This window comes from Dermacentor andersoni, chromosome 3 (genome assembly GCF_023375885.2).
Source record: "Dermacentor andersoni chromosome 3, qqDerAnde1_hic_scaffold, whole genome shotgun sequence".
Lineage (NCBI taxonomy): Eukaryota > Metazoa > Arthropoda > Arachnida > Ixodida > Ixodidae > Dermacentor > Dermacentor andersoni.
This window is the reverse complement of record NC_092816.1, coordinates 146,229,567-146,240,815: the sequence shown is the minus strand read 5'-3', so window position 1 is coordinate 146,240,815 and position 11,249 is coordinate 146,229,567. Positions and strand designations below refer to the sequence as shown.

General features: G+C 50.0%; 1 protein-coding gene and 1 pseudogene across 9 annotated transcripts in view; one reads left to right on the top strand and one right to left on the bottom strand.

The window, feature by feature from the left end:
- LOC140216298 (uncharacterized) overlaps positions 1 to 9,590 on the bottom strand; it is a 21,327-nt pseudogene extending 11,737 nt beyond the window's left edge.
- LOC126525087 (cholesterol transporter ABCA5-like) overlaps positions 1 to 11,249 on the top strand; it is a 201,818-nt gene that overhangs the window by 127,384 nt on the left and 63,185 nt on the right. The gene's annotated exons all lie outside the window — the stretch shown is intronic.

Below are 11,249 nucleotides of genomic sequence, written 5' to 3'. Positions count from 1 at the left end.
TAGCACCCTCTGCAGCGTCGCAGGTCTGACCGCCGCCGTGGTCAGTTGCTTCGCAGCTGCTGGGGACTGAGGGCCGGGGTTTGATTGTTGTGTTCATATAGGAGGTTGTGGCCAAGTACTGCACCAGGGTGGCCAATCCTGCTCTGGTGAGGGAGTGCGTTACCGGTTCTGGTCACCGGGATCAGGCCACACTCCAGGCCTGTTTATGCAATTTTATCAACACGCGGATTTTTTTTTTATCCGGTGGAAAATTGCGCGGCACCGGTATTCGAACCACGGACCTCTTGCACGCGAGGCGGGTGTTCTACCTCTACGCCACCGCTGCACCGAGCAAGGATCAGTGGCGCACAATGGGCGATGCCTCCTCCCTCCCCTGAAGTACGCAGCCTTCTCTCCTTATTGTGTGCATGGGTGACATGAGACGCAGTGTCAATACCCCAGAACAGACGGGTAAATTTAGCGACGCTTCGAGCGAACGACACATCGCCTTTAGTGCCGCTCGCAGGCTATCAGACGGAAAGGTCTAGTGACACACATCCTTGCCGGGGTGTTGTGTGTTCGACGATCTCACTTCGCTGTGCCGAAGTTGGTAGCCTAGATAGCTCTGCTTCAAGAATATATACGTAAAGGCTCACGCAGAGCCGGCCCTGATTGTAAGAGCAATTTTTAGCGATTTCAGCTGTGTGAGCGTCTTTGCGACACCAGTGAAGCCGAAGCGAGCTTGCAACGTTCGCTTTTGGCAGATTCCACCATTTTGACCCTGTGGATGTTGGTTATGTGGCTTGCTTGTATTGGGTGAGAACAAATAGACGCGTTAATGAGATTACGGTATTTCTATTTATATTTCGAAGTTTCTTGTAAATAAGCATTTTTTTTTCACTATATAACAGTAACCCTTTTCAATCTCATAAATGCCAAGAATCCCATCGACCCCCATGAAACTTGACAGATCGTCGTTGTCATCAATGCCGAATGACACATCGCTTTGCCGTCTATTGCACCCCGCCGCCGAAGTGACACTCAGCGAGCTGAAGTGCACTCGCCCCAAGTGTCACTAAAATCGCTCGTCTGTGCTGGGGTATTATGGCGAGGCGTATAGCGCAGCATTCTTAGCGTGAAACTCGGACGCTTTACGTGACGCTCCGACTGCGTCGGTCAGATCGCAGGCAGCATGATCGAGGAACGAGACGTCACGCGCGCACGCCACTCGATGCGCAAGTCGCGATTATAAGACCAGCCGCACGAACGTACAAATCTCGTGCTTACACCACATCGCCGTAAACTCGCGGCGGAGACAATGGGAATGCGCGGGGTGCGCAGCGTCGGGCGCCTCATTTTATGCGAAGCATATTAACGTAGGTTTCGGGCCTTCGCGCGACGCCCGGCGGTGGCCACCATTGACCCTGAAGTGGGGTCACGTGACATGACGTCACGTGATGACGTCACACAGGCTGCAGATGGGGCCTCATATCGCGCCATCGGTCGCCTCCCGGCGGTGGCCACCATTGACCTTCAAGTGACCTTCAAGTAGGTCACGTGACATGACGTCACGTGATGACGTCACACCGGCTGCAGATGGGGCCTCATATCGCGCCGTCGGTCGCCTCCCGGCGGTGGCCACCATTGACCCTGAAGTGAGATCACATGATGTGACGTCACGTGATGACGTCACACTGGCTGCTGATGGGGCCTCATATCGCGCCGTCGGACGTCGCCCGGCGGAGGCCTCCACGCTTCGGTTCGCGCCGTCGCGCGCGACGCGGCGGCGGCGCCACCATCGCTGCAACACGTGATATGTGACGTCACGCGAGGAACAAAAGAATGTCACGCACCGACAAAAGAATGTTAGTCTGCACGGGAGACTTCAATAAGGACCCGGTGAGAGACAGGACATTTCTGCAGGCCGTCGAAGAAAGATATGCCCTCGGCTTGTGTCAACTACAGCCAAAGTCCACGACTCAGTGGGGAAACAGTTTAGACTTGGTGTTGTGTAGAAATGCTCAAAGACAATACAGAATAAGTGACGTGCAAACCAAGAGTCATGCATTTACGGACCATAAGAGTGTGTTTGTCGGGCTGCAAAGAATAAAGTACGACGATTAACCTCAAACCACGTCTCCGTTACTTAGCCCCATCCACACTGAGGCAGCTGCTTAACATGCTTCGCATCCACTGGGCTTAACCTTGATAAGCCTCCAATTTTTTATTTATTTATTCCCCCGCCAAGGCTGTTACCTCGGGAACGCGGTCGGCCCAGTTTCGCATCGACCGACCCGGCGTGTGTGTCCGCGCGTGCACGGCCCGCGGGTGTCAAACACGGCGCCCTCCGCGCTCTAACCGCTGCACTCGTACAGCGCGCGGCATGTGGACCTTTGTTTATACGAAACGACAGACATTTGAGATGGTGGCGACCGCGTCGCCGTTCCTTTAGGCGCCCTGCCGACACGTGTAGACGCCTGGCCGGGGCCGCGGAGCGGAGCCTGTGCAAACAAGGTGAGATCATGCTGTGCATGTATGCGTGTAACGAGAACGTGTATACGCTATGGTCAGCCGCTCGGGTACCCTGCCGGGTGCACCCGACCGGTGCTAACCCGCGGGGCGGGAGCTGTCGAGAACCCGGTCACGGTGGCTCGGGGGCATGCGCCGTGCTCTGGCGGTCGAGCACGAGGTCGCGAGTTCGACTTCCGACCGCGGCAACCTCATTTCGGTGGAGCCGGAATGCAAAGACACTCGCGTACTCGGTTTTATCCGCATGCCGAAGTACTCCCAAATTGTCGAGAGACTTTGCTGTGACTTGCATCATATAGCCTTCGCGTTGCTATGAAACGTTAAACCCCACGATTTGATTTTAAAGCAAGGCAACTTTCCTGGCCTCTCCCCGGGATTCGGTGGCAGTTTCATCCTAATACAGTGGACCTACCTCGGAGATGGTGTAGTCAAAACGGGCGAGATGCACGAGACTGCATTAATCGAGGCTGCTAACTTGGTGGACCGATCGTGACACTAACCTGCACGATATACGCGTCCTTTAGAGGGCGTTAATGTGGCTTGCGCAACAACGCGGGCCGGCGTTGGAATCAGTGCCATCGAAGGCGTCGTTAGACCGTTCCCTATAAGATCGGGTGCGGCACGTTGACCTACGTCCTTTGCCTCTTTCTCCGGATTTGGTTTCGTTGTCTCACCAAGTAGACCCCTCACGCAGCTAGTAGGTGGAGAGAGGGAGAAAGCACGAAGAACACTGTGACGTTAGCGTGAAACGGTCCCGAAAGGAAGCACTTGCGTATACTGGCGCTGGTTTATAAGTAGGGTCTTTCGTTTTCGGCTTTCATACACACATTTCATTTAATTCGGGAGCTTTAAATAGGGTCTGTAGTTTAAAGAAGAAAGCTGGGAAGACGTTGGGATTCTTGTTGGCTGGCAGCCCGAAGTTCGGGATTAATCTGGTACTTTCAATAATGAATTACGCAGGCAATAAGTTCCTTTTGGACATAAACGTTTATTTAAACTATAGTATGTAATCATTCACATGAACGCATATTGACAGAGAACTGCTCGCAAGTCACGTGGCCAACCTATTTATGAAATATTCGTTGCCAGGCATAATTAGCACATTTATTGCGGCAACAATTATATGGACACTCCAGGCGCATTTTCGCCATCGCCGCTGTCGTGATGTTCCTTATAAAGTCCAAGGGCGATAACTCCGTTGGCGCGCGTCGTATGCTGTATGTGCGGTGCGAGTGAAAGCACACAAGTGAAGCAGACGATCGCAGCTCAGTCTGGCGCGCGCGGAGGAGGAAAGCGGAGAGGAAACGTGCCGTCTTCCGTCGCGCGAAAGGCCGCGGGGGCAGCGGGGGTATGGGAGGGAGGGAGGGAGAGAGGGGGTGGCGTTATGCTCGGGCAGCAACTGCGCATTTCGCGACCAGAACTGACGATCGCGGTTCAATATTGTACGCAATACATGGACGAAAGCGGGGAGGCAGCGCGGCTGGGAGGAGGGGGGCGGCATAGACTCCGCCAACAAGTGCTTACGTTGCACGGCCGCGCGCGGTGGCGCGCGCCGTATCTTGAAAAGGGGTCTTCAAACTGCTCCATACGTTTGTGCGCGCTGTGTTCTCGCCGCTCTTGCGTTGAAGCCATATACAGCATGAAGGTCACTTCACTCGCGGCTTCTGCCGCGCTTGCTCACACCAGCGTTTTGACATCGAGTGTCCACGCTCATTGATTGTGATGTGCTCATGTTTGTTTGTGCGCGCTGACACCGTACTCGTTAAATTGCCATGCGACCGGCCGCTGGAGGAATTTCACGCTCAGGAAAATACTTTTATGTAGCACGTATTGAGCAACAGAACGCTGTATCGGGAGTTTGTTTCTCTACAGTTTTCTCATTGACACTTTTCATCCAACAATAGTAATTAAGAAGTAAATTATTGAAAACTAATTATCTAATTAGGCGGAATGCAAAAATATAATCTGGCTATCTCCAAGCGACGGCAAACAACATTATTTTCGTTCGGTTCAGCTACGTGGCATTTTAATATTTTTTAAACTTTGGCTTAAGTTACGTGGGATATCCTGTTTATATAACTGTGTGTGCGTGAAACAGAAACGCTTCAGGCTAAACCAAGGACCATGCCACGAACAATAGAACTAAGTGTACGTAACGCTAAGAGACATGAATGCGGGGTATTGACTAGACAACAAACGGGTGTAGCTGATATTCTATAGATTCTAACGATATTCTAAGAGGAAGTCGGGTAATGACCGGTCGTCTATTAGAGGGACAGACTTGGTAGCAACGGGAAACACAGTAGATAATGGCTGAAAATCTGGTGCCAGGATGAACTCAGTTAACTTGCCGTCGTATATAGAGCAGAACTGAAAGAAAGAGGTGATTTAAAGTCGTAATAAGCGATAGAGAAGATCTTCCTTCTGCTGTAAACATTAAACGAAGGCTGACGATTAGGATAATGAATATTACTCCCCAAAGTTACAAACTGAATATCGGAGAGACCTTAGTGAAATGCTCGGGGTCAGTCACCCTCACATTGGCTCAGTTCTGAGCAAAAAATCGACTTATTTATTAATGAAACATGAAAAAAAAAAAACGAGCGTAAATCGCCCATGTGCACAGGACATCGTCGTCTTAATGATGCCGATATGCGTGTTGCCAGACCAACATTCCGGGAATTCGCTGACATTCAGCCATTCTGTAAATGAACTGTCCTCAATTCGTGAAGCATAGTCCCGAAGGCACGTCGGTATTTTTGTCACACGTTTGCTACATCTTGGAGCGACGGTCTCTTTATTACTGGGCTCGTCCTCCAGCTTGATTCGTCGTGGGACCAACGATTACATCCACAATCGATCGGTTCAGTTGATTAACATGTGCTGAGGTCGAATATAAGCACGGAAGGACTTCGGTGACATTTAGTGGTCCTCTGAACTACACCTGAGTCTTTGTTGGAGCAATTGTATGTTCAGGTAACCGTCGTGCCACTACCACATCACCAACAAAGAGCTTCTCTCCAGCAAAGTGTCTTCGATCAAAGTACTCCTCTGATCTTTCTGGTCCCATCATGGTCACTTCGAGCTGCCTCATGAAGCTGCTCAGGGCAAATTCACTCCTTACTCGCGTTTTCCGTGATCAGCCATCTAAGGACACCGTCATGCATTCTGGTTTGGTACCCGTGTAGGACTTTGAGGGGGCTTGTTCCAGTCAACGCATTGTACGCCATGCTAAGGTAGTTTTCAATTTCTCTTGTGTGCAGATCCTAGTTCGTGTGAGCTGGGTCATCAATTTTTGCAATAATGCATGGTAAGAGTGTTGGGTTTACTCAATCTACTTGACCATCTGCCCTTAGGTGAGGCGGCAAGTCACATCTCTTTCACGAGAAAAAGTTTCAAAGTTTTGAGAGGAAGACTGAATCATGATCCACGGCCGGGAATTATTCGTACGGCCAAGCCGAACTCGATGATGAACTCTTCAAGGCATCACAGCACACTTCGAGTGGAAGTATCACGCAGTGGATACAACCGGTTGTCTGATCTTGGTCAAGTTGTGCGCCAATACAAGGACCCACTGGTTTCTTCTTGAACATCCCACCAATGTGCCAACATGGTCGATGTCCACGACTTGGAATGGTCTCTTTCGTGGTGCTATCATGTGCAATAGTTCAGGTTTCTTCCCTTCTGGTACCTTGGTGAGCAGACTCTCGAAACACCTCTGTATATACTTATGCGCATAGCACTTCATCCCTGAAAACCAATAGACTTCCCTAATTTTCATTACAGTTCTGTCAGTGCTAAAATGTCCTTGTTGATAATGAAACGTCACACGAAGCGTTTTTTCTCATGCTCGCGGACACCACAAAAAGAAGCCGCCCGTGATCTTTTACATTAAATATCTTGCCGTGTTTTAGTTGTGGGTTCTTAGCCTTGGACTTATTTGTTGTTGCATTAGATGGCTTGTCGAGTACCTGCGCGATGAGTGATAACTTTCTACCAGACTTCTGAACAACCACAGCTTGATCTTCCAAGCTTAGGCCTAGACATACTTCTACCCAGGTTGAAACAACTTCATCAAGGCTGTCTCTTGAGGCTCCAACAAGTTCTAGACTTAAGTGGTCTACAAGTGCCATTTTGTCGTATTCTTGGAGTATATCAAACCACCTCACTATCTGCGGTCTCAAAGTTTTATGGTTGTTCAGGTACACAATAGTCGGTCACAAGCATAAATGCAATACCAAGAAAAAATTTGCGAAATATGTCTATACTCCAGACAATAGCAATCAATTCTAACTTGCCAGCATGATACTTCTTTTCGGCATCAGGGGTGCCGTTTACTGGCACAAAACACCAAGTGTCAACGTCCTGACTCATCGTTCTATAGAATCATTCCTGCTAGTCTATCTCTGCTCGCATCTGTGTGCAGTTTCGTGATAGCAGCAATATTGTATAACTTCAGCATTGCTTGCTTTGTCAATTGTCCCTTCAGTTCACCAAAATCTTCTTGATATTCCACGCCGCCCCAAAATTTCACATCCTTTTCGTGAGGCAGTAAGGGGCTCCGTATTTTCTGCAAGAGCCTGAAAAATCCAGTCAGTCCGAGAAACCTCTTAATGCAATGCGCATCAGTTGGCTGGTCTGTCGCTTCTTTTCTCGAGATTGCAAGCAGCCTTTCACAATCTTGAAACCTGAATATTCCAGTTCATCGATCAGTTCCGAACACACGCTTTGATAGTTTAAGGGTAAACTTGGCAGCTATCAGAGCATGTATCAGGAGTTTACGGTGATCTAACAGGTCTTCCCAGTCCCTAGCCGCTATCAACAACTCATCCATGTAGCACAGTGCCGCTGTTTTCCTTAGAAAGCCCAAAACCTTGTACAGAAGTCACTGAAATGTAGCTGTACCATTCCTGAGCCGAAACATTATACGTTCAATTAACCCAGTTTCATCAGGAGTTACGAATGCAGTCTTTGCGTTCGATTCCTCACTCAGTGCAATCTGGAGGTATTCGTTTGCAGCGTCCAAATCACAGAACATTGTTGCAACCGAGAGACGTTGCAGTGCGCCAGTATCAATGCCTGGTGTCAAAGCCATCTGGTATCAATGTCTACATCAATGTTAATATCTGGTAGTTTAAAGTATTCTGGCACAGTCTGACTGTTGAGCCGTCGATAGTTTACCACTGGACGTTTTTCTTTATTTTTCTTCTCCCGTAGCAAAGCAGGACTAGCATGGGGCGATATTGTCTTTATTACAGTGCCAGTAGCCTTTCATTCCTTGGCACTCTCTTGGATTGCTTCTCTTTCCGCTACACGGTTTGCAACTGGCCGGTGTATTTCCTGGTTCTTCCGTAATAGACATTTGAAGTTCATTGGTACACCCAAGCTCTGACAAATTCAACGCAAAGCAGTCACGGTACTCATTCAGTAGTTTCAACAGAACCTCCTTTTGCTGTTCATTGATGTCCTCCCCAGTGTTCACCATGCTGTTGTGAATGGGTTTCTGCGGATGCGTAGCTTTCACAGGGACTAACTTGTCCCCACGCAACAGTTCACCATGTGCAAACTTCCCTTCATCAGCTTTTGGGCATCATACTTGTCATTACACACATAGACTTCAACCTTACCGCTTTAAATGCGAAGCAGTACTCCCGTATCAGCGCCACTATAGGCATTTGATGTCTCCGTCTTCAATAGCAGTCGCCACTTTCACCCAACACAGTTTTCTTCGGCAGTACAATTCTTTCCTTGACATATATTCCTTAGCCGTCTTGTTCGGAGCCAGGTAGATATTACAGAAGCGCAGTTTATCTCTGAACCGATCCTCAGCTCATCCCCCATACGCAAGTACGCTTTTGATCTTGCTCCGTCCAGGTCCTGCCAACCAGCATGTAAACAGTCAATGCCTTATCGTCAACAACGCTCACTTTCACTTGTTTGCACATTATGGTCATCAATCTCTGTGTCGGTCTTTGTGGTTCCAATGAAGCGCTCTGCTTTGTCAATACTGCCAATTCCAAACAAGTATTCGGCTTTACGTGAAATCTGCATATCACATAATTCTGCAACTTGATAATGCATAATACAATTTCGGCTCTCCCTGAACCAATAATCGGAGATAATTTGTGCGAGCCATTGACTGTGGCCGTTTTGAGAAACTTAATTAGCTGGGCCACCATCATACTCTTGCTTGTGGACCACTAGGAAGATACCAACAGGGTTTGCTGTTGTGCATTCTCTTTTGCTATTTTCAGTCTCTGTTGTCTCACTTATGGCTTTGTGCAGCTTTCTTCACACTCGTCTGGTCCGTCGGCTGTCCAGTGTTATCTTTCACAATTGGAAATCCTGCACGAACGTTGTTGCGGACTCCGGTAGCTGGTTGCTCTGGTGCGCGTGAACTGGCCCAAGGTCTCGAGCCTGCATGCTTGAAACGAGGCGTCGCGGCATGCAAACTGTCTTGCGTGTCCCTTGCCAAAGTTTTCTGGATCCTGACTTCTTGTATTCTTTCGGCTCATCGCAAATCAGCGAACAGATCGTCTTCGTCTTTGTGCTCTTCTGCCGTTAGCAAGAGGCAGATGTCTCTGTACCGCAGACCTACCAAGATCTGTTCCTTCGTGTCCTCCATGCCCAGACCCACAGCCTTGCATAGTAGATATTTCTCCATGAAGTATGCCATTGTAGGGCCACCTTTCATATGAGCTCGCGCTCGAATTTGCTTTCAGTTCTCAGCTACGCTGGTCTTAACCACGAAGTTCTTCCTAAATGCGATCTTGAACTCATTCCACGTCTTCAGGACTTTGACATGAGCTTGAGCTGGTCGAGAATTCTTGAACGAGAATTGAGCTGGTCCTTTCATGTGGAACTTTGCTGGCTCGAGCCTATAGCTATCTGATCAGCCGTGCGACCATGTCAACACTTTTTAGCCAAGCGTCTGCCTAGTGCGCAGCGCCTTTGCCGTCGAAGTCTCCAATGGCCTCGGTTAGCTCAGCCATCACGTGGAAAGTGTTTGTCTTGGCCAATAATTCAAGCAGTTTTCTGTTCTGTTCCAGTAAAGCGCCCATGATTCCTTGGTTCGGATCCATCTTGGCATTCTGTCGTAGCAAGGTGGAGTCGGCGGAGGCGCACACAGCTTCTCACCGCTTAACAGAGTTCTCCTGGCACCCAAACGTCATACGCAGGACGTGCACGCACTGTCCTGTCCAGAGATAACAGTAGAGTGTCGACATTGTAAACGTTTCGTGCGTCACACAGACGGCACGTCACTAACGCGGAAAGTTGGGCTAGTTTGTGTTTATGCATCTGCTGTGAAAAAGTTACTAGCGGGAACAAGACTACGGAAAAAAGGCGAAACAGGACAGTGTGCTAGCGGACAGAGCACTAGCGCTAGCGAGCTAGCGCTCTGTCCACTAGTACTCCGTCCTGTCCCACCTTTTTCCGTAGTCTTGTTGGCGCTAGTAACTATGTGTCGTGTAATGGTTGGGGTCGGGCATGAAATAGATGGTAACTGGCCCATGCCGTCGTCCAACTCATCCACGCTGAGGACGTGTTGAAGGGAGAGACTTGTTCTCATCGAGAACGAGGAATATGGGAATTTATTTACAGTATCTACATGAGAACGTTACAGTTCATCAGTATAGCATGACTTGAAGAGAGCGCACACCGAACAGCCGGCGATGGCTGCTTAAATACATTCTGTCCTGCCTAGATCCCTAGGTAAGGGAAAACGGCCGTTCAACCCTCGACCTATGGGAGTGTCCAAAGTCACCGTCGCCGACCCGCCTTTAAGAGGGAGGGTTTACACACTCACTTCTGCACAGGTTTCACTGACCACGCCGAGGTGAGAGGGTTCTCGCCGACAAGGGCCCTGCCCCGAGCAGGCGCATCTTGATCCCAGTGTTGACTCCGCAGACAGCGGCCGCTGCGTCTGTCCATTGACTGACGACTTCTAAGACCCGTGAGACGGCGCCACAAAACTTCTTCCAGGAGTTCCCCGCTCCAATCAAAATGTGAAGGCGACGGCGACTCCACAGACAATACTTGGTCCGCTACTGCGTCCAGACATCCCGGCGCCGCTCGCTTGGGGACGCGGCGTATTGCGGTCCTTACAAAGCGAGTTGTCGCAGCAGACATGGTGGCGCCGATGGGCTGTTGACTCGGCGCTTTGTAAGGACCACAATAGACTCGGCGCACTGTTTTCCCAAAGCGAGTCATCGCAGTGGGCCGGGCAGGTTTCGACGGTCGCTTCTCCTTTAGTTAGCCAGCCCCCGCAGGCCATTCGTAACAGTCGGCGTCGGCAGTGTAACCGAGCGAGCAAGCACAGTGAAAGATGAAAACGAACGCGGAGCGCAGCGAGGGACGAAAGACGCGGGGAGGGAAGCGGATAGGAGGGTGCAGCAGAACCATGAAGCGCAAAGCGGAGGAGGGTATGGCGGAAGCGTGAGAAAAGCGTCGTGCGGTGACGATGGCTACGAGTTAGCACGAGAGTAACGCACGTCGTCTGGGAGATGTGTCGGTGGCGGCTGCTTTGAATCGCGCTCACGTGTCACCCACGCGCTGGCTCTCGCAATCTCCAGATTAGCGAGGCAGTCGCTGACGAATTGAACTGAGGTTTGTGCTTCGACGTGATGCAACAGGATTTCGAAAACGGTGAGGTCGGCAAGACTTAGTGCAATCTACGGGAAACGCCGAAGAAAAAAGTGGCGTGCATTTGTTGTGACATAGTTACTAGCGCGAACAAAACT